Source organism: Myodes glareolus, chromosome 4, assembly GCF_982192425.1.
Source record: "Myodes glareolus chromosome 4, mMyoGla1.1, whole genome shotgun sequence".
NCBI classification, from domain to species: Eukaryota; Metazoa; Chordata; class Mammalia; order Rodentia; family Cricetidae; genus Myodes; species Myodes glareolus.
Genome location: NC_142029.1, coordinates 44643562 through 44649798, shown reverse-complemented (window position 1 = coordinate 44649798; position 6237 = coordinate 44643562).

The following is a 6237-nucleotide window of genomic DNA, read 5'->3' as shown; positions in this document are numbered from 1 at the left end:
AGCCTTCTCTTTCGTGAACTTCTCACTCCTGTTATTTCCAGTTCCGGACCATCTGATCAGAGACTACTGGAATTTCCACCTCTCTAGGCACTAATTTCAGGAGCTGAAACAGCACCCCCTCGGCAGCTCCTCCCATAACCACCATTGCCCTGCTGGGCTGTGGGATTCTGCCAGCCCAGGCACTCTTGCCCAGGAAATAGAAGGTGGCATTTAAGAGGCACTGAGGGCTCTCTTAACCAATCCTGAAGTCTCTGAATCAAACCAAAGCTAAATTAAGCTTTCTTGAGTAAATGAATAAGGACTCAAGAAACCTCAGAGTGGAAGAGAGACAGGGCAAAAGATATGAAAACTTGAACTTTAACTGTAGTATTCACATTTTAAGATATATGTCAACCACGTCTCGATATTTAAAATACCAAATTAATAATTTAGCAGGTGGTCTTTATTTTCCTTTGATTTATAAGGAAACTGAGGTCCAGGTTAGGCAGGTAGTCTCACAGCTAGCAAATTCAAAGAAACAATCCCTCTCCCTGTGCAGGACAGAGCTGTGTTTTCATCAGAAAGGCATATCAAGTTGTATTCGTGGGATTTGTGGCTGAATGAGAGAGAGGTCAGCTTATTTCTATTGTATAAGATTTCTGGAAGTCCATCTTGTTTTTCAACAAAGTGGTGAATTGTATATCCCATGAGCTCATCCAGGGCTGGGGCCACAAAGCAAGTGAGCAGAAGTCTAGGGCTACGATGCTCCAATGCGGCCTCTGTGCAATTACTTTCCTTGAACAAAGTGCAGACTCAGGGCTGTTGGTGCCTACTGTTCTGGAAAAGTACAGCATTGGTCTGAGAATCAGACCCAGCCTTCCACAATACTCTGAAACTCAGCACTGGGTCACTGGGCTGAAGATCTGTGCTACTTAAACCACCAGACTGAAAGCTTGTACTCCATGGGCCATAACCATGCTCTCAAATGTGACTCAACTGTGGTTTAGGCTTGCTGTGTGGGGTACTGTAAAGAATGCCAGTTTGGGATGGATTCATACCATTCTATTTCCAGCTTAGCTTTTAATGAAGTGATCGGGAGTAAATCCTCCAAGTTCTATGAGCTTAAGTTACCCGTCCGTAGAGTACTTTTGCTTCCTTACAGATAGATTTCTCCTAATGATCAAATAAGCCTGCAGAAAGGAAGTCTATTGTTCCATGCAACATGTGAAAGAAATATAGATTTCTATTAGTTCATAAATCTTAACATGTAGGTACTATTGGTATAGTTGCACTTTTGCTTGACTGTGTGTGGGCAAGTGTCTTATATCAGCCCCTGTGTGCTGCTGAAATAATATTGAGCTGAGACCCAAAGCCAAAGTCTTTACTGGTATACATCAAATAGCAAAGCATGATGTTCTAGTTTCTCTGTGCCTATCAGATACATGCACTAAATACCATACACTGATGTAGCAGAGCCAGGGAGCTGTGCCATGAAACTGTGAGCTTCGGTGTATGTTACCTATAGTCTATGTACCACTGCCTCAATAAAACCATTTTGGATCCATTATTTCTATTACACCTCTACTTCTCATCAAGGTCATCCGTAATATCTTCCAAATTAAAGCTAAAATATTTTCTTCTATGATCATTGGTAATTCTCCCCCCTTGCCAGGCTATGTCTGTTAAGTTTTATCAATAAATTCAACTATCCAGTCAATACATTTGCTAAAATCTGCTCTATACCACTACCACAACCTTGTATAAAAATCCTTGAACAAAACAGGCCATGTGACCAGCCAGAATCATGATAATTTGTATTTATATAATATTTATAATGATGTCAATCTCTACGTGAGATTGTCTATGCATTGGAGATTAAAATCACCCACTTATGATGGTTAATTTTTTTTTCTAGTTGTTAATCTCTATTTCCTTCTGGGATTTCTGATATTTTTGGTCTTTCTAGGACAATTCAACCATGTTTTTAAAAATATTTAAATTATTTCTATGCAAGTGTGTTTGTGTGGGGATATGCATGTGCATTCAGGTACCCACAGATGGCAGAAGAGGGTACCTGATCCCTTGGGCTAGGAGATGAACTGCAAGACCTGTATGTATTCTGGCCCACAGAGCCATTTCTCCAGTCTTTCAGCTTCTCTACTTATTCTCCTTAAGTTGATTTTGACCTTTGTTCAAGGTTCAGGGTGTTAGTTAATCCATTTTTGGATCTAGGAAGCCAAACATGGGGAGTTCCAGTGTAATTGTTTATTTATAAAACTTTATAACCTCCACTCTAAATGTCACGCTAATCCTTAGCCCCAGGGTAAGTTCAAGATCTGCATTATCCTAGAGCATGGGTAAAACTGTGTAGCTCTTGCTGACTCTGTGCATGTAGCTTTCTTAACATGGTTGGAGCCTTGTGTGTTGGATGAGGAGTGGCAGGCTATGTCTGGCAGCCCAGCTAGCTTACTTCTGAAATAATTACACAGAAACTGTATTCATTTAAACACTGCCTGGCCCATTAGTTCTAACCTCTTATTGGTTAACTCTTACATATTTGTTTAACCCTTCTCCATTAATGTGTATTGCCACTTGACTGTGGCTTACTGGCATGAGTCTAACCAGCGTCCGTCTCTTGGAGAGGAGAGCCATGGCGTCTGCTTTCTTTCTCCCAGCATTCTGTTTGGTCTACTCCATCTATCTAAATTCTGCCCTATCAAAAAGCCAAGGCAGTTTCTTTATTTGATCAATGAAAGCAACACATAGAAAGAAGACCCTCCTACACCACTTGTGCATCACACCAAATTCCAAGCTCATCTTTGTTAGTGACAAGATGGCCTCTTCACTACCATTATTTTAAATCCTTAGTTTTTAAGTTGCACACTTCTTTCTGGACTCCAAACCTCATATTTGCCTTGACCGAGCTGCCTCTCCTAACCATTTTACGTCCTCTCTCTCCCAACCTACCTCTCTACAAGTCTTTTGCCCTAGAAAATTTCTGAGGAATTTTCCTGGACCTGGAGTCCAACTCTGGCAATCTTCTCTCTCAGTGGCTCCTACTGGAGCTTCTGATAGCACAGCTGACAATCATCTTTCAGTTTGGCTGGCTCCTCACAGTGTGGCCTTTACTCCTTTCCTTGCTCCCTTCATCTCCCCTGAGCTTTGAACACACTTCCCCTCTTCTTGGATTACTCTTTTCCCTTCTGTTCTTTCTCAAATAACACCAATGTAACTTACAAATCTGCCTTAGCTACCAGTTTCTCTAGAAAACAAGACAAAACGAAACAAAGCACCACCACCACCACCACCAATAACAACAATAACACACACACACACACACACACACACACACACACACACACACACACACACACATCCCAGTAGGTGTCATTGGCACTTAGTTTTCTGTGAGCTCTCATGGATAGATTTCATGTCCTCCAGACTTAGCCATCACATCACACTGTTGTGAGTATCTCATTACCCATCTGTTTCACCATCTAAGGATATCTGAAGTTCATGTTCACATCCATTTTGTTCCCTGTCTAGTTCTAGTATGCAGTTCAGGGCCTGGCTGTACTGGACACTAACCACTTATTTATGGAGGGACTGAACACAGACTGCGGACAGACTTGCTGTCAGTGACTCTCCTGTGCTGTTTCTCTTCCTCTCCTACCTGAGAGCGCTGCCACTGTGGATTGTTATTTTAAGTTCTTTATTCATTGAAATAGATGAGACTTCCCTCTGTTGTTTTTTTATTTCTACAGGGAATTCTTTTGTCTTTTTTAAAATCTCAATATGAACAGACTCCTTTTTAAATTTTTTTTTGCAGTTTTCTATCAAAAATTTTCTCTGAAGAATTTTATATATTTTCATACTAAAAGAATGCTCTGTACTAGCTGGGCAGTGGTGGCGCATGCCTTTAATCCCAGCACTCAGGAGATAGAGGCAGGTGGATCTCAGTGAGTTTGAAGCTAGTCTGGTCTACAAGCTAGAGAGAAACCCTATCTCAATAGACCAAGAGAGGGAGAAAGAGAAAGAGAGAGAGAGAGAGAGAGAGAGAGAGAGAGAGAGAGAGAGAGAGAGAGAGAATGATCTGTCCTTAGATGTTGCCAGAATTTTCTTTCCAGTCTAGTATTTTCTGAGTCTTAAGCCCTTTCATCTTTGGTATATGTGTGGAGTACAAAATGTAACTATTGGAATGTAACTATTCTGAATCTGTTTATCTTCTTTTGCTTCCTGAACAGTTCTCTCACCACCTTGCCGTGTAGAAACACCCTTACTTTCTCATTACCCTTTACATTGATACTAAACAAACTTTGATATGTTGGTTGGAATTATCAGTTGTCCCTGTGAATGGGTTCTAGGTCAGAACTCCTGCTTCTTGCCTTTCTCCCGGCCACCATGGATCTGCCCTCTCACTGTGCACACACATGTGTTCATCCTCTCTTTGAACCTCCCAGAATGCCTTTCTCTTGCTTCTGTGCTTTTTTGAATTATAGCCATATCTCAAGTCCTATCCAGAATGACTTTGTGTAAGCGTCATTCAGCATCACAAGAATCTCCTCAAGGAGATATGATAATTTTCATACCTAAAATAAATATTTTATGTTTGGTTTTTGATACCAAATATAATGAATATTTGTTAGTTACTTATTTCTCTTTTAGTTCAAGTTAGTGACTAAGAATGGGAAAGTAGTTTAGTGCTGAAAAGTAAGAATTCTAGAATAGTGAGATTGTATTTGAATTAGGAGTAGTTTAAAGAAGTTGTTCTAGTAGCAATGTGTCTGGACTTGGAGTGTGTTGGAGGCTTATAGTAGACTGGGTAGTGTGTCCATAGAGTGTGTGTGTGTGTGTGTGTGTGTGTGTGTGTTTTATACAAACAAGCCAGCATTAGAGAATGGATCGGCAATGTTTTTGGTTCCTCCAAGTCACATTTTCTTAGCTGAATACATTTGATCTTTCATGATAGATGCAGCTACTCATTGAACTTGTACTTTTTCTAAGTACAGTATATGTTTTTGGTCAGAGTATCCAAGGTTTTTATTTATGGATAATTCATCACTCCAAACCAATAGTGAAAACTAGTGATCTTTCAAACTTGGAAACACCCTATAATTTTCTTCTGGCATTGCAACAACTTTGATTTTCATCTTTGTCTTTTCTGGCTGAACCTATACGCATTTAAATACAGGATAACATAAAAAAAAAAGCTCAGACCACATGTAAACAGCCGGTGGTCAGACAACTCTCAAGCTCTGTGCCATGTCCAGTTTGCAAAGGATGTACGTTTCTGTGTTGTTTTCTCTACCATATATTTTTCCTCAAAATCCCATTCATTACTTTTATCATAAACCAGTGCATTGGGACATCAGTCTAGACAGGCTGGGACTTGCAAGGGAATATTTCTTTTGGGGCCTGGAGTGAGTATTTGTGTATCTCTTGAAACCTGGGATATCTCTCTGGTTATATTTACATATCATATCCCTGTGAAAAATTACTCAGGAAGGATTTGGAAGGATAGGTTAAATATTAGAATATACATGGATCATCTGCAGGTGAAATTCAGATGATCATAATGAGGGCATAAGAGAATGAAAGAAAGGATTGAGTTAGGCTCATTTAGTTGATCATCAATTTTATTAATAAGTAAATACCACTTTAAAGGAAATTAAAATTCTATGCATGTATTTGATAAGTGTTATGACTCCATATCATATAGCTGCCAGTTTGTGGAAAAAACAAACCCAAAACTTCTGCTTATTTAGTCAGTGGACTTCAAGAACTAAATCAGGAACATTTCCCCAGCTTTTCTTTTCTCTTCTTTCTCTCAATAGTTAAAATACAACTCATCAGGACTGAATATAGGCAAGATGAGTGAGGAGGGGTAGGGTGGGTAGCACTTATTTAAGCACTGCAGAAGCACCACAGTTCTATAGCTCATCTTGATGGCATTTCCTACATTTCAGAGTGTAACTGTCTCTCCAGCAAGCCTAGGACTAGGAGGTGATGTGGGACACTCGGTCAGAATGGGCAAGTTTGAGCTAAAGGCCATGGAATATGAAGGATATCAAAAATGAACACTGTTCCCATGCCTAAGCCAAAAACTTGAATAAAGAGGCCAACAGCTGTTCTTGCAGCAGGATGCAAGCACAAGGTTGGGAGGGCTGATACAGAGAATAAGGGGCTTAGAGGGATTAAGTGTAACAAGAAAAACGTAAAAGATTCGATGATGAATGTAGTGAGGGAGGGAAGAAGGGA